Consider the following 23,473-nt stretch of genomic DNA (forward strand, 5'->3'; position numbering starts at 1 on the left):
ATAGGAGGCTTGCGCCAGAAGACGTTTGAGGAGAGACTGGAAGCCCTGAATATGTATACCCTAGAGGAAAGGAGAGACAGGGGAGAATTAAACTACACAAAGCACACTGTATGCTTCTCAACATTCATTCCTACCAGAACACAGATAACCCCTATGCAAATACAGGACCAAAAACTAAAAGTATTAATATATAAAAACAAACCCTAAGATTCAAGACTCTGTATGTTGTACAACCCCAGAGAAAAAGAAACAAATGCATTTCTTCCTGAAGAGTGAAAAATACAGACAGCAGATGTAAATTCTCAAAATTGACACTATTCAATCACTAAATTCAAAAATAAAGTCATTCCCCCTATCTTTGTTGCCTCCTTCCCTCCATGCAGCAAAATATATTGTATCTTACCACTAGGCAGGAAATGTAAGTTAACAAGAGACAAAATGACCCAGGGCCAGCACAGGAACATCAGCTTCAAGTTAGTCAAGAAAATCAAATCATATCATTCTGTCTCCTTCTATTGCCATTTCTGTAGCAAATAACGTTTACTTTCCTACTATCATTCTATTTCTTCTCACCATTTCTATTTCTTGGAACACGTCTATTTTGGGATCTATTAACCGCCTTCCTACAAAAAAAGTCCTATAAAACTTTGACAGTTAAGTATAAACTAACTTGAGTAGGAAACCCACAGGTAGTATAGCGGCAATCCTCCTACAACATGCTGCCCAGGTCTCAAAGGCCGTGCTCGCCACACCACTTCTGTGTTTACAATCCTCTCCTCTTCCCTCCAATTCCCATCTGGTAACTGGTTGATGCAGGAGGATTACAATGCAGATGGGATTTGGAGGGAAGAGGAGAGGATTGTAAACACAGAAGTGGTGTGGCGAGCACGGCCTTTGAGACCTGGGCAGCATGTTGTCAACACTCAAAGACAGGCAGAAGTCTCTTTGGTATTTGTTGTTTTCCTTTTATTTTTATATAAGAAAAGGTAATTGACGAATTGTAAGGTTAATAGGATCCAGTGAGGAAAAGTATTGATCAGACGTGTCCTGTCAGCCTCATCGCGTCACACTGACCCTGCTATAAATGTTGTAACTGAAATTTTTTTTCCCTCCATCCTAATATCGTATATTTAAAGAGGGAATTTCAGCAAAATAAAACAAATTGGGTTAGAAAAAAACCTTAAAATTGAACTGAAAAAGGAATTTAATGGAGGAGCTCAGTAATTATCCATCCATCCCGACTCGCAGCCAAGCCACGCCCCGATAATTATAGAACTTTCTAGAACACTAGTAGGTCTCAATTACCCTCACATGCACAGTCCATCAAGGCAGCCTCTGAAAGAGATACCTTACTACCAAAATGTTGTCCTTTCATGTGATAATACTTGACTGAACATTAACCCTCAAATTAAGGAAGCACAACTTATGCAAAGTACAATGACTCATACATTCAACAAATATCTTCTTTAAAAATAGTTACAAAAAAGTGGAGAAAAAATATTTCCTTTAAATGTGCTCTCATGAACATGCTTTGTACAAAACAAGAGCTTATTTCAGTGGCGTACCTAGCATATGTGACACCCGGGGCCCATCATTTTGTGGCACCCCCCCCCCATCTGTACGAAAAACATGATTTTTAGTAACAAGCCACACGTCACACATGAGTACCTAGGAAAAGGCAGCATCTTACATATGCAGTGAGCAGTACAACATCAATACACCCATTGTAAAACTAAATAAGCCAGACTAGTACAGATCAATCCTACACCGTCAATCCTAACAGAAAACCATGTCTTTCGAACATACAGAACACAGAAAATACCTTTGCCTAGTATGGAATATGTCATCACAAACTAACCCCTCCCTCTTTTACAAAACTGTAGTGTGGTTTTTAGCCATGGTGCATCAGAGCTGCTACCACCACAGCTGGCGCTAAAAAACACTCCACAGTTTTGTAAAAGGGGGGATAAAATAGAAATACATAGACAAAAGTTAAATTGAACCAGCAAGAAGCTGGACTCTGCATACAATGCAACACCACAGAAACAGTAACACATGTCTCCTAAAGCAATAAATAAATAGAAAATTTTTGTTCTACCTTTGTCTTCTCTGGTTTCTGCTTTCCTCATCTACTTGTTACTCTCTTCCTTCCATCCACTGTCTGCCATCTCTCTGCCCTTATATGGCATCTTCTCTCCTTCTATGCCCCTTCCAGAAACTGTATGCCTCCCCCTTCCATCTCTCCTTTCACCCCCATTGGTCTGGCATCTCTCTCCTCTCCTTCCCTCTCCCACACCTCTCTTCTGCAATCCCTTTCTTCCCTCATTTTCCTTTTCAATTTATTTTCTGCATCCATCTAGATCAGTGTTCTTCAACCTTTTTACACCCGTGGACCGGCAGAAATAAAAGAATTATTTTATGGACCGGCAAACTACTATGACTAAAATTTAAAAACCCCGTTTACGCCCCATCTCCGTGAGCTTGGTCCCCGCAAACGATCTGATCCCATCTGCACAAGCCGCAATTATGATTTTATATTGAACGTATTTTATTAAAGTATAAAAAGAAACAATATTCTGAACAATTGTGATTTTATAAATACAAATATACAGAGCACGGACCAACAAAACCCCTGTCTCCCCTCCCCTTCACATATATCCCCTCTACTATCAAGAAAACTGAACAAGCCAAGTTATTATAGAATGCTACATAGAAATATCATGCTAACAGAATACTGCAGTCCCCAGCTATGTCTCTAGCAGGATATATATTTCAAATCTGATATATTCTAATGACAAAATAGAAATAAAATTATTTTTTCTACCTTTTGTTGTCTCTGGTTTCTGCTTTCATCTTCTTTTCACTCTTTTCCTTCCAGCATCTGCCCGTTCCATCCAATGTCTGCCCTCTCCCTCTTCCATAAGTATCTGACTTCTTTCTATGCCCCTCTTCTCTGTACATCCAGCCTGTTCCTCCTCTCTCCTTTTTACATCATTCATTCCAGCTTCACTGCCTTCTTCATTTTTATCTCTCCTACATCAGATCTAGCATCTTTATCCCTCTCTCATTTCTCTGCTGACCCCCTTTCCAGCATCAATGTCTCTCTACTTTTGCATTCCTCTCTCTCCCCTTTCCCTCATCTGATCTCTCCATTCCACCCTGACCCCCTTCTCCTCTTGTAATCTCCCTGCCAGCTGTTTCCTTCCTTTTTTCTTTCTCCCTTCCCTCCTTCCTTTTTTTTCCTTCTCCCTTCCCTCCTCCCTCTATCCAACGTTAACTCTCTTCCCATCCCTTTCCCTCCTCCCCTCCCAGAAGCATCTGTCCTCCTTCTCCCTTCCCTCCTCCCTCTATCCAACATTAACTCTCTTCCCATCCCTTTCCCTCCTCCCCTCCCAGCAGCATCTCTCCTTCTCCCTTCCCTCCTCCCTCTATCCAACATTAACTCTCTTCCCATCCCTTTCCCTCCTCCCCTTCTAGCAGCATCTCTCCTTCTTCTCCCTTCCCTCCTCCCTCTATCCAACATTAACTCTCTTCTTTTCCCATCCCTTTCCATCCTCCCCTCCCAGCAGCATCTCTCCTTCTAACTCTCTCCAAGTCCAGTAACAGCTCTCTTTTTATCCAGCAGCTTCCCTGCCTCCTACAGTGGCTGACTCTCCTTCCAGTAGCTCTCAGTTCTTGCCTGCAGGAAGTTGCCGGTAAATCACTGCCCTGGCAAGTAGGAGAGCTGGTGGGAGGGGAGGAAGTCACTGTGAAGGCTCCCCAGGAGCTTGCTCGCACACGCTGACCATCTCCCTCCACCTGCACCTGTATCTGCAGCTCTCTCCATTCTACTTGTAACTTCCCCGCGGCCCTCTTCAGCAACTCGGCAGGGGCGGCGATCAAGATAGGCTGCCGACGTTGGGACCTTCACTCTCTGAGTCCCGCCTATTTTGTTTCAACTTCCTGTTTCCGAACAGGTGAGACTCAGAGAGGGAAGGCCCCGACGTCGGCAGCCTATCTTAATCGCCTGAGGCTGGGAGGAACATTAGTGAGCAGGAACCTCAGTCGGCAGGAAATTTAACTGCTGACTTGATCTCGCCGGCCCTGCACAGACTGGCAGAAATTTTCTGCGGACCGTCACCAGTCCGCGGACCGGCAGTTGAAGAACTGTGATCTAGATTACGTTCTTACTACCCTCTCATCAATTTCCTTTTTTACTGTCTATCTACAGCTCGCCACCTCTTTCCCTCACCCCTCCAGTATTTCCCTAACTCAATCCTTTTCCCCCATCATGTGCCCTCCTTTTATTTATCCCCTCCTTCCATCCTCTGCCCTCTTCTCTCTCTCCCTTCTCTCCACTTCCATCATCTGCTCCTTCTCTCTTTCCCCCACTTCCATCATCTGCCCCTTCTCTCTCTTCCCCCCACTTCCATCATCTGCCCTCTTCTCTCTCCCCCTTCTCCCCACTTCCATCATCTGCCCCTTCTCTCTCTTTCCCCCACTTCCATCATCTGTCCCCTTCTCTCAATCTCTCCATCCACCACAGGCCCATCTTTCTCCCTCACCTTTCTGATTTTGGCAACGAGATTGGCAAGGCCCCTCCCCCGCGACAGCACTGAGCGGCATCGGCGCCCCCCCTCCGCGACGGCACTCAGCGGTATTGGCGCCCCCCCTGCCCCGCGACAGCACTCAAGTTCAGCCTCCTTCTCCCGGCATCAGCAGAACTTCAGATCGGCAACAGGTGCTCATTCAAAAGCTACCCCTGACTGAACTGCTTGGGCAGAAACAGGAAGCTGAGTCAGGGGAAGCTTTTGACTGAGCACCTGTTGCCCATCTGAAGTTCTACTGATGCCGGGAGAAGGAGGCCGAACTTGAGTGCTGTCGCGGGGCAGGGGGGGCGCCAATACCGCTGAGTGCAGTCGCGGAGGGGGAGGGGAGGCACCGGGGGGGCCGTCGATGCTGCTGAGTGCCATCGCAGCCCAGGAATTTTCCGGACTTGTCCAGCTGTGCACCCCCCCTAAGGCTGCACCCGGGGCGGACCGCCCTCCCCCCCCCTTGGTACGCTACTGGCTTATTTTATCACTGGCCAAAAAAAACCTCCACTGATCACAAAAATGCAAAGGAATAAGTTGTGCTACCCCATAAGTATCTTAGATACTTAAATCATTTCCAAATCAACAAAATGTCACTGTATAAAGCATTCCATTCCTTTAAAATATAATTCCACATTTAAAGCAGTCTCCTGCCAGTCGGATTTTCAGGATAGCCATAATGAAGATGCATGAGGCAGATTTGCATATGATAGAGGTGACAGGCATGGAAATCTGCCTCAGCACCCTAAGGTTGTGGGTTCAAACCCATGCTGCTCCTTGTGACCCTGGGCAAGTCACTTAATCCCCCCGATTGCCTCAGGTACATTAGATAGATTGTGAGCCTACCGGGACAGACAGGAAAAAAATGCTTGCGTACCTGAATAGATTAATGTAAACCATTCTGAGCTCTATTGGGAGAATGGTATAGAAAATTAAATAAATAAAATAAACCCAACTGGCTGGGGGGTTCTCCTGGACAAGTTTAAGAACTTATTTAAAGCGTACTTCAGAACTATAGCTCCACATTTCTTTTTACTTTTATGTAATTATTTTTTAAAGAAGATGTTTGTTTAATGCATGGATTGTTGATAATATCTTGAATAAGTTATGCTTCCTTAATTTGAGTGTTAATGTTCAGTCAAGTATTATTTTGAACACATCTCACTGTTGTGGTAATTCTTGCATTTTTCTACAACTACCAAACAAGTTTTATTGATGCATGCCCATCATTTGTCATCATCAAATTGTGCATGGAACTGGGCCTGCTCTTCTTGCAGATTTAACTACTGAACAGATCTTTCAGAAGGTTACTCAGGAAAAATACAAGGAACATCTTCCTGAAGACTGTCCTGAAGACCTACAAATGTTAATCAATCAGTGTCGAGACTATGTTCCTGAAGTGCGTCCCTCTGCTGGAGGTAGTGTACTGTTGCATGAAATTGACTCCTCTCTTTCTCTCAATCTCTCTCTCTCTATATATATAAACATAGAAAAGCAAAGTACCCTGTGGGTACACAAAGTACAAACCAGTGATAGCAAAGTAGATGGAAACAAACCATGCAGCAATGGTGTTCAAATGGAAGAGCTTTATTGTTTCTAATGACACAACATGAATTGTGTTTTGGCCCACAGGCCTGCCTCAGTAGCCTAAATACATATAAAATATAAAAATATATTTGTACATATAGGATAAATCAAATACAATATACTGCAATAAATGTTTAGCTACTACTACCACTACCGTATTTTCACGCAAATAACGCGCACCCGTATAAAACGCGCACACGGGTATAGCGCGCAGAAATCACGATGATATGTGCAAAAACTTTGGTATACCGCGCTCACGGGTATACCGCGCATGCTGCCCGACGCTCCTTTCGCCCGCCCTGACTTTCCGTGCGCTGTCTCGACTCTCCGTTCACCCCCCCTGACTTCCGTGCACTGTCCCCCCTTGAAGGTCTGTCCCCATCCTGAAAGCCTGATGCCCCCCCCCGACGTCCGATACATTCCTCCCCCCGAAGGACCGCCGACTCCCCAACAATATCGGGCCAGGAGGGAGCCCAAATCCTCCTGGCCACGGCGACCCCCTAACCCCACCCCGCACTACATTACGGGCAGGAGGGATCCCAGGCCCTCCTGCCCTCGACGCAAACCCCCCTCCCCCCCAACGACCGCCCCCCCCAAGAACCTCCGACCGCCCCCCAGCCGACCCGCGATCCCCCTGGCGACCCCCACGACCCCCCCACCCCCCTTCCCCGTACCTTTGGTAGTTGGCCGGACAGACGGGAGCCAAACCCGCCTGTCCGGCAGGCAGCCAACGAAGGAATGAGGCCGGATTGGCCCATCCATCCTAAAGCTCCGCCTACTGGTGGGGCCTAAGGTGCGTGGGCCAATCAGAATAGGCCCTGGAGCCTTAGGTCCCACCTGGGGGCGCGGCCTGAGGCACATGGTCGGGTTGGGCCCATGTGCCTCAGGCCGCGCCCCCAGGTGGGACCTAAGGCTCCAGGGCCTATTCTGATTGGCCCACGCGCCTTAGGCCCCACCAGTAGGCGGAGCTTTAGGATGGATGGGCCAATCCGGCCTCATTCCTTCGTTGGCTGCCTGCCGGACAGGCGGGTTTGGCTCCCGTCTGTCCGGCCAACTACCAAAGGTACGGGGAAGGGGGGTGGGGGAGTCGTGGGGGTCGCCAGGGGGATCGCGGGTCGGCTGGGGGGCGGTCGGAGGTTCTTGGGGGGGGCGGTCGTTGGGGGGGAGGGGGGTTTGCGTCGAGGGCAGGAGGGCCTGGGATCCCTCCTGCCCGTAATGTAGTGCGGGGTGGGGTTAGGGGGTCGCCGTGGCCAGGAGGGTTTGGGCTCCCTTCTGGCCCGATATTGTCGGGAAGTCGGCGGTCCTTCGGGGTGGGGGTGCGAGTGGTCCTGCCGGGGGGGGGGGATGTATCGGACGTCGGGGAGTCGGCCGGGCAAGAGGGCTTGGGCTCCCTCTTGCTCCGATCGTGGATGCGGGTGCGGGTGGGAGCGCGTGCGAGCGGTCGTTCGGGGTGGGGGTGCGAGCGGTCCTGCTGGGGGGGTGAATCGGGCGTCGGGCGGGGTGGGAACTATGTTTTAAAACTTTTGTATACCGCGCTCACGCATATAACGCGCGAGGGGTATGCGCGGTAGGTAAAAACGCGTATAACGCGCGCGTTATATGCGTGAAAATACGGTACTTATCATTTCTACAGTTCTGCTAGACATATGCAGCACCATACATTAAAGTTGTAAGAGACTATTCCTGCTCAACTGTTCATAATATGTATTTGAGAGAAAAAATAAAATATAAGTTAGCATGTCTCATAACACAATTCATGTTGAGTCATTAGAAGCAATAAAGCTTTTGTTTGAGCATGTTGCTATATGATTTGTTTCCATTTATTCCGCTTCTCCTCTCTTCTATGTCATCATTATGGAAGTTTCATCCTATTTAAAACATTTGCAGCAAAGTACTGTAGAAGATAGAGCAAGCTGACCCTTGGTCTAGAGTTGAGATCTTGGGTTGAGCTCTTCGGTTACCACAAGCTAACCAGCTAGTTCTTTTGGAAATTGATCCCTTTATATCTTATTCTGTAAATCAGTAGTGTCTCCTTGCTCTGCCTATTTCTCTCCGCTGCTTGCTGCTAGGCACTTGCAATATTACTGGCAGTACTTTCTAAATAGCAAAGGGCTGGTACTTTCTGATAGCAAGCAAAAATATGGAGACATGTAAAATCCATATACCATTATGTATTATCATGGAGTTGCAATGCTGACTCTTTGGAAAGCAGGAGGCAGACTACAGCACTTACATTCTCTTCCAGCCTTAGAAAGTCAAAGACAGGTCCTATTTTCAGAATACTCCTAGTAAATATGCATGAGAGATTTACATACAGTGGAGATAGTGTGCATGTAAATCTGTCTCGCACATACTAATTAGGGGGAGAGTGTGGTGCAGTGGTTAAAGTTACAGCCTCGGTACCCTGAAGTTGTGGGTTCAAACCCACACTGCTCCTTGTGATCCTGGGCAAGTCATTTAATCCCCTCATTGCCCCACTGGGACAGACAGAGAAAAATGCTTGACTAACTGAATAAATGTACGTAAACTGTTCTGAACATCCTTGGGAGAACGGTATAGAAAACTGAATAAATAAATAATGTTTTCTGACTCTCACAGAATATCAGTGAATACTACATGGCTACAGAAGTCCTTCAAACAAACATCACCTGACCTGAATGCTAAAAATCAAAATCCAAGGAGATCTAAACTAAACCTTATGGGGATAATAATTTTAAAAAAACGTCTAAAAAGTGTCCTAAATGGCTACTTGGACAATCAAAAAGCCTGATCGTCCAAGTACCCATAACCAAAGCTGGTTTTTAGACGTATCTAAAAACAGCTTAGGCCTTTCCCCTGCCACTAAACACACAGAGAGAAAAGAGGTGTGTTTAGAGGAGAGGAAAGGGCGGGCAGTGGGCGGGAGGTGGGCCGACCTACACCTAGGCGTACAACAGGTATAACCAAAACATTTACAGGTTGCCTAGTCGGCACTTAGACCTTTTTGACTTAGACGAAGTCAAACCAGGTCTAAGTGCCGAAAAAGGGGCCGCTGAGCTGATGGCTGCTGGCGCGATCAGTTCAGCGGCCCGGCAACCAACCCACCGCAAGCATCGCGGCAGGAGAGATGCCTCATCTCCCCTATCACGATGCCATCACTCCTCTACCCGAACTGCCGCAACCCGCGGCAGGAGAGATGCCCTATCTCTCCTGCCACGGGTCGTGGCAGTTCGGGTAGGGGAGATGAGGCATCTCTCCTGCCACGATGCATCACCCCCCCACACACACAACATCGGCGCAAGAGGGAGCTCAAGCCCTCTTGCCCCGCCGACTCCTCGACGATATCGGGGCAAGAGGGAGCCCAAGCCCTCTTACCCCGCCGACTCCCCGCCGATATCGGGGCAAGAGGAAGCCCAAGCCCTCTTGCCCCCCCGACTCCCTGACAATATCGGGGCAAGAGGGAGCCCAAGCCCTCTTGCCCCTCCAACTCCCCGACGATATCGGGGCAAGAGGGAGCCCAAGCCTTCTTGCCCCACCGATTAACATCGGGCCAGGAGAGAGCCCAAGCTTTCCTGGCCCCAGCAACCACCCCCTCATGATGGATTGGGCCAGGAGGGAGCCCAAGCCCTCCTGGCCCCGGCTATTAACATCGGGCCAGGATAGAGCCCAAGATCTCCTGGCCCCAGTGACCACCTCCCCCCCCCCCCGCGATGGATTGGGCCAGGAGGGAGCCCAAGTCCTCCTGGCCCCGGCAACCCCCTCCCCCCAACCCCCACTACATTACGGGCAGGAGGGTCCCAGGCCCTCCTGCCCTCGACGCAACCCCCTCCCCCAAATGACTGCCCCCCCCAAGAACCCTTGATCGCCCCCCCGCCAACCCACAACCCCCCCCGGCTGAGTACTGCATTATGGGGAAAGGACTCTAGTATACAACAATGGTATGCTCTTCACCTTCCTTCGTCCAGCAGGCTGTTTATCTGTATAAATCACTAAGAGGAGGTCTGTCTCCAGTCAAGTCCTTGCTTGATGCTTCCATCCGTGAAGAAAGATAGAGTCCAGAAGTCTGCCTTAGAAGAACCCAAAACATAAATCCTTCCAGATATTGCTTTTCTGTGCTCTTTCTGATTCACCCTGGTTCTGAAGCCAGTTAATGTGCCACACCAGTTGTTTTTGGTCAAACCCTTATTTTGAACAAGTAACCTTATTTGCTATTTTATTTTGTGGATTTGTTCTGATTCTTACTCAGGTTCAACAGACACTTTTCAAATATTATTCCAAAATGTTTGGACCAGTTTTTGGTTGAAGTTTGTTTGGTTTGACTCCCTGATTTCCCCAGGCTTTTGTCTCTGTCTTAGCTTCCCAATCTGTTCTGCTTATATTTTCTATGCAGCTTCTTCCTCCACTTCAGTATACTTAGAATCTCCTTCCTTCATCTCTTGTCCATGCACCTCCATGTATCTGTAATCCCTTACTAGCTCCTGCCGTTTCTCACAAAGCCAAAAAAGGCTGCTCACATTTAGAGAACTAGTGTGTGGGATTCCTGAGGATTGCTCCCAGTATAAGAGTTCACTTTAAGGCTCAAGTCTAAACCTTTCAATTCAGCCAGGGATATACTTTCTCTCCTATCTTAACAACTACCTACCTTACATTTTGAAAATGGAATTCCACTTAAAGCAACACACTAGTTAGCAGCACTTCTGAATACCTACAGCTTAGAAATCATAGTTATAAGTCTTGTTCCACTGCAATAATGGCCTCTTTTGGTCATGTCCTATTAAAACGTATCCAGCATAACCTGATATAGTAAATGACAAGTTCACAACAAATGTAAACCGGATATTATATAAACCAAATTATTTTTATTTTTTAGTTGTGGCAGATAAGCTCATGGGGATCCTAAACAAGGAAATTGAAAAATATCCTTAAGTACATCAGAAAATCTACCTCCAGCAGGAGCAGCAGAACACCCCTGGAGCCAAACAAACCAATCTGTGGCACAACCTTCAAGCTCTCTAGCTGCTGCTGCAGTTCTAAGCACAATAGTGGCTGGACCATGGCTTCAGTGCCCCACCCCATTATGCTGTCTATGTCCAGAAAAAGAGCCTACCTATGGATGAAAGAAAAAACAACAACACATTTTTAGGTTGAATCAGGTTGGGCAGACTAGATGGACCATTTGGTTCTTTATCTGCTGTCATCTACTATGTTACTATGTTACTATGAAAGCTTAAAAGTCTGGAAAAGGTTGCTGAAGTGTTTCCACATGGTAGGCCAGTGGACCCTACTGAAAACAAACACAGCGCTACAGAGGACAGTATGACTGTACAGCACTACAGATTATTCAAAATACAAAACATAAGGATATTAAGGGATATTAAGAACATAAGAGTTGCTAAACACCTTGAGTCACAAATTTAAAACATTGATTCCCTGTTGAAAATTGAGGGATACAAGCTGTATTGTATTGTATTGTACTGTATTGTAAACAGAGTCAAACAAAATGTTGTAACTGGCCCTGCATCCTGTCTGTGACAATGGTTAAAATTAGAAACTGGTACTTAAAAGAAATTTTAAAAAACAGGCCATTCCTCCCTGGACAGCCAGATTCAGGGACAGCAAACTTTTTGAATCCTGATGCTGTAAAATGTCAAATCTCAGTAATCATCAAATTGATTTCTGCCAATGTCAGTTGATGTCTTAATTTAATTTGGAAGATGTACAATTTGACTACTACTACTACTATTAATTATTTCTAGAGCGCTATACATAATTGAAGGAGACAATACATAAGAACATAAGAATTGCCGCTGCTGGGTCAGACCAGTGGTCCATCATGCCCAGCAGTCCGCTCACGAGGTGGCCCCCAGGTCAAAGACCAGTGCCCTGAGACTAGCCCTACCTGCATATGTTCCGGTTCAGTAGAAACTTGTCTAACTTTGTCTTGAATCGCTGGAGGGTGTTTTCCCCTATAACAGCCTCTGGAAGAGCATTCCAGTTTTCCACCACTCTCTGGGTGAAGAAGAACTTCCTTATGTTTGTACGTAATCTATCCCCTTTTAACTTGAGAGAGTGCCTTCTCATTCTGTCTACCTTGGAGAGGGTGAACAACCTTCATTATCTTGAATGTTTCGATCATGTCCCCTCTCAGTCTCCACTTTTCAAGGGAGAAGAGGCCCCGTTTCTCTAATCTCTCACTGTATGACAACTCCTCCAGCCCCTTAACCATTTTAGTTGCTCTTCTCTGGACCCTTTTGAGTAATACCGTGTCCTTCTTCATGTACGGCGACCAGTGCTGGTTACAGTATTCCAGGTGACGGCTTACCATGGTACAGCGGCATGATAACCTTCTCCGATCTGTTTGTGATCCCCTTCTCAATCATTCCCAGCATTCTGTTCGCCCTTTTCGCTGCCGCCGTGCATTGCGCGGACGGCTTCATTGACTTATCAACCAGTACTCCCAAGTCTCTTTCCTAGGGAGTCTCTCCAAGTACTGCACCGGACATTCTGTAGTCGTGTATAAGATTTTTGTTACCGACATGCATCACCTTACACTTATCCATGTTAAACCTCATTTGCCATATCGCGGCCCATTTCTCGAGTGTGTTTATGTCACGTTGCAGGTCTTCACAATCCTCCTGCGTCTTTACTACTCTGAATAACTTTGGATCGTCCACAAATTTAATCACCTCGCTCGTCGTACCTATGTCCAGATCGTTTATAAAGATGTTGAAGAGCATGGGTCCAAGCACCTAGCCCTGCGGCACCCCACTGGTGACACTCTTGCAGTCTGAGTATTGTCCATTTACCCCCACTCTCTGTTTCCTATGCTCCAGCCAGTTTTTAATCCACATGAGTATTTCACCCTCGATTCCATGGCTCGCAATTTTTCGAAGTAGTTGTTCATGGAGAACCTTGACGAACGCCTTCTGAAAATCCAAATATACAATGTCGACTGGATCACCCTTGTCTATCTGCCTGTTTACTCCCTCAAAGAAGTGCAGCAAGTTCGTCAAGCAAGATCTTCCTTTGCTGAAGCCGTGCTGGCTGGTCCTCATCAGATTGTGTTCGTCAAGGTGATCGGTGATGTGGTTCTTTATCAGTGCCTCTACCATCTTTCCGGGTACTGAGGTCAGACTCACCAGTCTGTAGTTTCCCGGATATCCCCTTGAATCTTTCTTGAAGATCTGCGTAACATTCGCCACCTTCCAATCTTCCGGAATCCTTCCCGATTTGATCGACAGATTGGCTATTAGTTAAGCAGGTCAGCTATAGCCCCTTTCATTTCCTTGATTACCCTCAAATGAATGTCATCTGGTCCCGGGGATTTATCATTTTTAAGCCTATCAATCTGCCTGCATACCTCTTCTAGACTGACCATCAACCCTGTCAGTCTCCCATCTTCGTTTCCCACATATAGCTTGTCGGCCTTCGGTATGTTGTGTATATCCTCTTCAGTAAATACAGACGCAAAAAATGTGTTCAGTTTGTCAGCGATGGCTTTGTCCTCCTTTAACACTCCCTTTATTCCATGGTCATCCAATGGCCCCACCGCTTCCTTCACGGGTCGTTTCCCCTTGATATTTCGAAAGAACAGCCTGAAGTTTCTCGCCCCCTTGGCTATTTTTTCCTCGTACCTGCTCGAATAAGCTCACAACCTAATCAAGACAAACAAGATGCTATGGTAGGGGTTACAGTTAGAATGTTACTTACACTTTTCTGTTCTTTGGGTAGGCAGATATTTCCATCAGCAGATTCTTTGGGTTATTTGGAAAGCTATCCACCAGAAGACTAGGACGATTCATCGCAGCCATTTCAGCACAATTAACTGCGATGATTCGGGTCAGGATCTGATTCAGCATTTGGGGGGGGGGATGGGCAAAGCCACACACACACATACCCAAATTTATACCCTTCCCCTGTCCTCCCTGTCTTTGAGGTTGCCACAACTTACAGGGCCACAGAGGAGTAGAGCAGTGAGAGTGAAGAGAGGAGCTCCAGTGGTGCCCTGCATCAATGCGCTTTGTGCCCCCTGTTCTTCTTCACTGCTTTAGCGCCCTTGCCCCCATATACCTCTTCACTGGCATGAGCAGCATATTCCACTTGTTGCTAATGCCAGTCTTGGCTCCCTTCTGATGTCTTGTCCTGGTCCCATGCCCAGGAAGTGATGTCAGGATGGAACTGAGGCCAGCGTGAGCAACAGGTGGAAGATGCTGCTTGCGCTGACAAACATTTCAGGAGGTATGCAGGGGTGGAGAGAAGAGAAGATGGTGCCCGGGGTTGTCTACTCCCCCTCACCATGCCAATGGGAAGGACAAAAATTTGAGGGTCTGGAAAAGGGCAAATGCTGGTGAAGTCTAGGGTTGGATGAGAACTGAAGCTGGAAGAAAGCTGGAGTTTGGGGGGGGGGGGGGGTAGTGTCTAGGGCTGGAAAAGGGCCAAAGCAGGAAAGGGACTAATGCTGGGAGGGAGATATAGGTCTAGAAGATGACTCCAGCTAAAGGACTGAAGCTGAAAGACTAGAGCTAGAATGGGATGATTCATCGCAGCCATTTCATCACAATCACAATAAAACGGCTGTGAGGAATTGTCTCATTCCAATCCACCTGATAGTACAACTTTGACTTATTTTATGTAGTTTTAGTTTAGTTATAGTTTTATTTCTTGATATTCCACCTTGCAAATTAATTTTGGACATAAGAAGGGCAGTTCTATTACAGGGTGCCTACATTTATATGTCCCTCTAGCATTTACAAATGTCAGCAGGGCACTTTGTACTGGTTCACATTAGTGGCATAGCATATAAATGCAAAGAGTGGAGCATGTGTGGTATTTAAGTGTGTCTTCCACTTATATGCGTAACTTACAGAATACTATAGACCAGTGGTTCCCACCCCTGTCCTGGAGGACCACCAGCCACAGGTTTTCAGGATAGCCCTAATGAATATCCATAGGGCAGATTTTCATGCCTGTCACCTCCATTACAGTCGATTCCACCTAACTGCATGTCAGATAAGCGCACGCTCCGGTTATCCGCACCCTACCACCACGGTCCCGGTTTTTTTTACATTAAAGTCAATGGATGTAAACTTCGGATATTTGCACTTCTGATAAGCACACAATCCGCTTATGCGCACTGATGTCATAGATCTCACCTCTATTCTTTCACGTTATATTCACTTCATTTAAATGCAATCATGGGTCCTCTGTATTTATTGCACCACATTTACTATCCCCCCACCCTGGAACGTCACAGCATCGCGAGCCATCCTAGGCAGCAAGTAGACGGGAGACCTACGCCAGTGCGCCGAGCACTCACCAGCACCTTCCTCTTAGCACTGCTTGCTGTTGCCATCATCATCCCAGGTAGTTGCCGATACTGGCTAAATTACCGCCTGACTAAAAGGTGGTACTCCTATTAAGCGCACACTCCGCTTAAGCGCATGTTACGGTCTGGTCTGGAGGCCTTGCACTTAAGCGGAGCCCACTGTATATGCAAATCTCTCTCATCCATATTCATTAGGGCTATCCCGAAAACCTGACTAGCTGGTGGTCCTCTAGGACAGGGTTGGGAACCACTGCTATAGACTACATGGCTCCCTACTGCATTCAGGTCTATGGCTGGTGTATAAAAGTAAGTAAGGCATGCCAATACTGGGTTAAAGTAATTTCCTAAAACAGAATGTAAGTATCGATTTGCCATTAAGGAATAGGCTTTCACTGCAGGCATCGGTATACCAAAATGGTAGCACCCAGTTATAGAACTGCCTTAAGGTGGTTAAAATAAATGGGTAGACTAGAGGAAAAGAAAAATTTACAATGTCATCAAATACTTAAGGAGGAGAAATAAAAGGGGAAAAAAGGGTGACAAAAGATTAAAATAACTTGTATTAGAAAGGATAAGGTTCTCAAATTTCAAAATAATTGGTATCCTCAAGGTTACTATAAGACAATGATCCCGATAGTGTCTCTAAACATCCTTAAGGACCACCTCAGCAGTATCAAGACAATGCTGGGATGAAGTATGGGTGGAGACACAATGGTCCCAGAATTTATCTGGATATTTATTTTGTTATCCAGATAAATTCCACCATCAAACAAATTATTGGCATTAGCCTCTGTCTAGATACTAATGCTGAATATCTGGATATTTTTTTACCACCACAACTGGCATTTATAAAGAAATTATGACTGTGGTGGCTGAGTAATGACCTGACATTTTTTTTCATAGTTTGGAATTCTTAACTTCTCCACCTAGTTGATATTCTTCACTATGATTTTGCAATTCCAACACTAATTGGATTACATTTATTTTAAAGTCAATATGCTGCAAAGTAAAGAGCAAGAATAAAGGGCCTGATATGATTTAGCCACTGGCAGACAGCACTTTGACATCCCACCATTGGTGTTAAACCTGGATATTCAATGCTGGGCCATTTCTGTCAACTAGCATTGAGCATCTGGGATTTTTTTAGCTGCTAAGCACTCAACTGGTTAATCCGCTATTCAGTTGCTGACAGGTTAATTTGGGAAGATTAGGTTCTTACCTCAATAATCTTTCTAGTAGAAAGGTTTGAGTCATGAACCAGTTGGTTATTCTTCTCTAGTCATGAGTTGTGTAGAAGGTATCTACATCAGTGTTTCTCAACTCGGTCCTGGAGTACCCCCTTGCCAGTCAGGTTTTCAGGATATCCACAATGAATGTGCATAAATTTGATTTGCATACAGTACACTACCTCAATTATATGCAAATTTCTTTCATGCATACTTGTTTTCAGTATGGATATCCTGAAAACCGACTGGCAAGGGGGTACTGATCTACATTTTTTTCTCTCTCGGCTTCACCTCCTGTATCACTAGGCAGTGCTCTAGCTGCTCAGTTTGTATCAAATCAGATGACATTCACTATAAGAGGAAAAATAATGTGAGATATGGGGAAACTTCTTGACCAAGCCGAATGTGCAACAATTAGAATACAACAAATTACTGCCAATAGGAACATATATTAAAACAAGGTGTGGCAGTAAAGTGGGTGGGAGAGATGCAACCTGGATCTCTCTCTCTTTCCCCACTCCCTTTGCAGCAAGGGAGGGAATGAGAGAAAGACAGATGGACATTGAGAGAGAACAGGAGACATGTTGCCAATAAGGAGGAGAGAGGAAGCAAAGTTTGACTCATGGAGGGACAGAAATCTTGGTTGGGGAAGGGAATGAGGTCCGGAGGAGAGAAATCATGCAGGAAGCAGAAAGAAAGAAATATTGGATGTACAGTCAGAAGAAAGTGCAACCAGAGACTCATGAAATCACCAGACAACAAAGGTAGGAAAAATGATTTTATTTGCAATTTAGTGATCGAAATGTGTCAGTTTTGAGATTTTACATCTGCTATCTCTATTTTGCACTATGGGCTCCTTTTAATAAGGTGCGCTAGCGGTTGTAGCGCATGCTAAACGCTAACGCCTCCATAGAGTTTGTGTTAGTATTTTTTATTTAGTGCGTGTTTTGCGCGCACTAATCTTAAGCATGTGCTAAAAACGCTAGTGCACCTTAGAAAAAGGAGCCCTATATTTGTCTTTTTTTCTATAGTTATTGAGGTGACATTGCATATTTTAAAGTAATCTGCCTTGACCGCTTAGAAAAAAAAAATTATTTTCTTTGCATACAGTGTGCTTTGTGGGGTTTTTTAATTATTTATTTGTTGATTTGAAACAAATTATCAAGCATTTAAACATCTTGTACAATAAAGATTGAAAAAGACTTATAAAATAAGAAGAATAATCCAATGGAATTGTAAATCATTACTTAAGCAATCTCAAGTCCTCTAGTTAAATCCAAGGTTACAAATGAGTGAATAAAGAAAATTTGAATACACATCTAAATTTAAGGAAGCTAAATATTTAATTACTAGGTCTGGGAGTACAAATTTCTTTCATTTTGACTGGTTGCTCCATCCCCTTCAAGGCATCTCAAAGAAAGAAAACTAATTAACTGAGTTGAATCAAATAATACATATTTTTAAGATCTGTACTTAACAATGCATTTACATGGGTACCTAAGAAAAAAGACACCACCAATTGAATTTACTCCAGTTTTAAGGATCAAGAATTGACACCTTCGTTTCTAGGTTTCTCTGGTTACATCTGGAAATATCTATTTTTGAAAAATAATTTCATAATCCAATTTTTTTTTTTTTAACTTATACATTTTTTAACAGAAATACAAACAATAACAATAGCTGCACTGAAAACAAGAATGTAGTCCTTTACAAAGTAGCAATGAGATTATTAGTTCATAGACTGTTGTGTACAATAAGGCCTGGATTCTGTATAGGACACCGGTCGCGGGAGTCCTATACAGAATCGGGCCTACACCCGCCCAAAGTTAACCCGATTCTGTAACCGACGTCCATATTACAGACGCCGGTTACAGAATCGGGTTTAACATGCCCAACCCCCCTCCCAGGGCCCCCCCCAAGGGCCCCCCCAAAGATCGCTGGCAGGAGGGTGCTCAACCCTTCCTGCCGACAGAACCCACCTCCCCCGACGATCGCCAGCAGGAAGGTGCTCAGCCCTTCCTGCCAACAGAACTCACCCCCCAACAATCGCGGCAGGGTACCCAACCCCTCCTACTGATTCCCCCAATAGCCCTCCCGACAATCGCGGCCGGAGGGTACCCGACCCCTCCTGCCGGCCCCCCAACGGCCCTCCCGACAGTCACGGCAGGAGGGTACCCAACCCCTCCTGCCAGCCCCCCAACAATCACGGAAGGAGGGTATCAAACCCCTCCTGCCAGCCCAACGGCCCCCCTAAGATCGCCGGCAGGAGTGTGCCCAACCCCTCCTGCCGGACCCCCCTCCACCCCGGAATCCCCCCACCCTGGAACCCCCCTTGGTCTTTCTTTCAAGTTGGACCAGACGGCTCCTCGCACGTCCGGCCAACAGGCCCGCCTTCATCCAACCCACAGGATCCACCTGATTGGCCCAAGTGCCTAAAGCCCCTCCTATATCTTAAATTTGTTTTACACCTGTAAACTCTTTATCTATTTTTTCTACCTTTACTTTTGTAGAGATCAAATCCTGTTTAAAGTCTTTTAATTCCTCCTTCTGCTCATAAATTTTCTTCTCTAAATCTTTTATCTTTGGACTTAATGAATTACCCAGACTAACCACCAGATCCCATAGGGAATCTAAAGTAACTTCAGTGGGTTTAATAACCGAAAAAGAACTTTCAAGCACTGTTTTAGTTTGCTCACCCAACAAGTTTCTTTCTTGTCTTCCTTGTTCCTTTTGCTCCATGGATGTTCCCAATGCAGGATCAATCTTAGGACTCAACAGATTCCTTAAGAGTTAGATGCCTGGCTGACCCAATGGTGTCATAGCCTCCTGGGAAGAGGATTCTGCCACTTCGGACATATTCTCCTCCCATGGGGAGCTGGCTTCCTGCAGTTGTGGAAGCGGAGTTCTGGCATCAGGGCTCAGCATTGCGTCTAGCCCAAGGACGTTCACCATGGCATTACTCTATGCCAGCGTTCTCCCGATGATGTCGACTCCTGTTGCAAGCGCCTCAGAAAGCTGTGTTTTTTCATTTTGTGGTTACCATTATGTATTAATAAGGTTATATTGTGTGTATATGAAAAATGAATAGAAGGAATTGTATTACAATTAGTACTATTATTATGGGGGTGAGGTCTGGGGTGGAGCTTGGGCAGGGGTACTCAGTTTATATTTGTTAGACATAGGGGGTACTTGGCTTGAAGAAGTTGAGAAATTCTGGTGTAGATTATAATACAGAAGGCTTGAAAACATCAATACACCCATTGGGAAAACTAAGCAAACCAGAGTACTAATGATTGCTACTGTACATAGAAAATCCATGCTAAGAGAACACCTGACTTCAGACATACATAGAGAACACAGATGGACTCGCAACAAATACAGAATAAGTGACCAAAAACTTAAAAATAAGTAAACAGAAACCCAAGAATCCACACTGCATGCAGTGCAACACCTGAGAAATACAAAGGGATGCATTTCCCCCTGAACTGTGCAAAATATGACAACAGATGTCTTAGCAATCAGAACAACTTTCCAGGCATCCTGGCCAGAGAGAGTGCCAAGTCTGCCTAAAGCTGAAGAAGGCATAGCCTGCCAACAGGTTATAGGGCCCCCCACAATCTCCCTCTTTATACTAAATGTAAGTACGGGTTCTGCTTTCCTTGTCTTCCCTCACTCCAATCCTCTCCTTTCCATTTTCTTCCCCAGGTACTTACTTCCTGGTATTTCATTAGTTTTCTCCCTCACTTCCCACTATGTTCAGCATCATCTTCCTCTCTCCTCTATTTGGTGTATATCCCTTCTTTACCTGCATCCCCCTTCCATCCAGTTTTCCTATCCCCTCAATATCTCTGTCCAGTCCCATGTCCAGCATCTCCCTTTTGGTATCCATGTCCAACATCTCCTTTCTGTCTCTATTTCCCTGCCTGTACCCAACATCACCTTTCTGTTTATTCTCTCCTCTGTGGTCCAGCATCTTCCACTACAGCAGGGGTGCCCAAAAGGTCGATCGTGATCGACCAGTAGATTGCAAAGGCAACGCGAGTCGATCACAGAGCCCATCCCGGGCTCCATGATAGACTCGTATTGCCTTTGCATTCTGTTCTCCCTGCTTCCCCGACACCAGGCCAGACACGTACAAGCGCCGAGCCCACAGCCTCCCCCCCTGACATCAATTCTGACGTCAGAGAGGAAGTTCCGGGCCAGCCAAGCGCTGCCTGGCTGGCCCGGAACATCCTCTCTGATATCAAAATTGACGTCGGAGGGAAGGCTTGTGGGCCCGGCGCTTGTATGCGCCTGGCCTGGCATTGGGGAAGCAGGGAAAAATCTGCAGCAGCGGTGGCTTGAGGGGGCAGGGAGAGAGAAAGAAAGGGGAGGCAGGGGGAGAGGAAAAGAAAGAGAGGGGGGTGGAAATTTTGGGTTTGATACTATTGCCTTATACTGAAGAGTATCAATATGACTGTTTATGTTTTGGGGTGGGGATTTGGCGAAATGGTGTATTGGTTGTATTGTTTTGTGCTGTATTTGCCATTGTGAAAATTCAATAAAACTTGTTAAAAAAAAAAAGAAAGAAAAGAAATAAAGGGAGGGGAGGGGGCAGGGAGAGAGGAAGAAAAAGTTGGACTCATGGAGGGACAGAGAGAGATGTTGGTTGGGGAATGGAATGAGGTCAGGAGGAGAGGAAGCATGCAGGAGGCAGAAAGAAAGAAAGGCATAAATTAATAAATAAATATTGGATTTACAGTCAGAAGAAGGAAGTGCAACTAGAGACTCATTAAATCACCAGACAGTAAAGGTAGGAAAAATTATTTTATTTTAAATTTAGTGATCAAAATGTCCGAATTTATATCTGCTGGCTATATTTTGCACTATGGCCCCCTTTTACTAAACTGCAATAGCAGTTTTTAGCGCAGGGAGCGTATGAGCGTTGGGAGCAACGCGGGGTATTCAGTGCAGCTCCCTGCGCTAAAAATCGCTATTGCGGTTTAGTAAAAGGGAAGGGGGCATATTTTTCTATTTTTGTACAGTTGTTACTGAGGTGACATTGAATATTTTAAAGTCATCTACCTTGACCTCTTTGAAAAAAAAACAAACCTCGAATATAAATGACATTAACATTTTCTCTGCGTACAGTGTGCTTTGTGTTTTTTAAAATTTTATTGTTGATTCATCATTTTGACTTGATCATTTTAAAAAGTAGCTTGCAAGTCAAAAGTGTGGGCACCCCTGCACTACATGTCCGCTGCAATCTCCCCAGGGCAATCCAGCATCTCTCATTACATTTTTTCTTCCCAACTCCCACCCTACACCAGGGTTCCCCAAACTTTGCTGGCCAAGTGCTACGTTGGACCCTCCAGCATTTGGTTGAGGGAAGGGGGTTCCCTCCCCTCAAAAAAAAGCAACAAACCAACCCCAAACTTCTTCTACAGTCCCATAAAGTAAATGCTACTGAGCCTCTCTAATCAACTGTTTGAGAACCCCTGATCCCTCCCATTTCCCTCTTCCTCGGTGTAGCACTCCTGCAGCCCCGAGAATTTCCGTAATTTGTCCGCACCATTCCGGAAACCGGAAGTTTGGTTGAAAGGGGCGGGACTGCGGCGGAGGGAAAGCTTCGGGGCAGTGGAAGATACCGCTGTTGCTGGAGATGTAGGCAAGTTTGAAAGGTCGGAGGAATGATATTGAGAGATTCTGAAGCCATGGGAGAGGGGTAGCAACGGAGAAAGATAGCGAGCTTTATGGCGGACTCGGGGAGTGGAGAAAGAGGCGGAAGCTGCAGTGGTCGTCGGGAGAAATGAGTGCGCGGGTTGGCTTTGGTTGCGAGCAGTGGAGCGGGTATTCCAAGCAACGAGATTTGTGAAAACAGTATTGCGAATGATCGGTGGTCGACAGAAAATCGTAACAGTGGTCGGGGTTTGTTTGGTTTTTTTTGTATTTCTGGCTGTCGACTCCCAATCCCCTCCACTGCAAAACTTGTCGATCCCGCCATCAAACGGCTGGTTGGTAACTTGTCCCAGCATATATCAGTAAAGCACCGAAATGCACTTAAAGCAAATGAGCCTAAGCCTGTGAAAGTGCTGTATACTAGAGGTTTAATTTTAAAAACCCTGCTGTGAACAAGGCTGCCCTGTAAACATCTAAAAGCTAAGTTACTCAGCATTTCATATTCTGCTCTTTTGACTGGTTTTCAGCATTATATCTGCTTAATTTCTCTTCTCCCTGTTTCTTACTAAAAAAAATATAAAAAAGCACAAAAAAATCCTTCTCTTTCCTCTGTTAAATCTTATTTCCTCTTCCTGCATTTTTGTTTAAAATACTGTGTTTTAGGTGGTATAGAGCCTATATTTCTGGTGCCTGTGGCTCAGGGTGACTAAAGTAGGGAAAATCCTGTTATAAATCCTGTGTTTTAGGGTAGCACTGATAGAACCTGCAGTTTTGTTTAAAATACTGTGTTTTAGGTGGTATAGAGCCTATATTTCTGGTGCCTGTGGCTCAGGGTGACTAATGTAGGGAAAATCTGTTATAAATCCTGTGTTTTAGGGTAGCACTGATAGAACCTGCAGTTTTGTTTAAAATACTGTGTTTTAGGTGGTATAGAGCCTATATTTCTGGTGCCTGTGGCTTAGGGTGACTAAAGTAGGGAAAATCCTGTTATAAATCCTGTGTTTTAGGGTAGCACTGATAGAACCTGCAGTTTTGTTTAAAATACTGTGTTTTAGGTGGTATAGAGCCTATATTTCTGGTGCCTGTGGCTCAGGGTGACTAAAGTAGGGAAAATTCTGTTATAAATC

General features: G+C 45.6%; 1 protein-coding gene across 6 annotated transcripts in view; it reads left to right on the forward strand.

The window, feature by feature from the left end:
- RFWD3 (ring finger and WD repeat domain 3) overlaps nucleotides 1-23,473 on the forward strand; it is a 395,707-nt gene that overhangs the window by 98,950 nt on the left and 273,284 nt on the right. The window contains exon 1 of one of the 6 annotated variants that reach the window (XM_033942524.1): nucleotides 21,419-21,480. The exons of 1 other annotated variant lie outside the window; for it this stretch is intronic. The gene's annotated coding sequence lies outside the window, so the exon portion shown is untranslated. Of the gene's footprint in view, nucleotides 1-21,418; nucleotides 21,481-22,196; nucleotides 22,349-22,390; nucleotides 22,682-23,473 lie in introns of those variants that run through there. 4 more of the 6 variants (XM_033942520.1, XM_033942521.1, XM_033942523.1 and 1 more) reach the window with 4 other exon arrangements.

This window comes from Geotrypetes seraphini, chromosome 4 (genome assembly GCF_902459505.1).
Source record: "Geotrypetes seraphini chromosome 4, aGeoSer1.1, whole genome shotgun sequence".
NCBI lineage: Eukaryota > Metazoa > Chordata > Amphibia > Gymnophiona > Dermophiidae > Geotrypetes > Geotrypetes seraphini.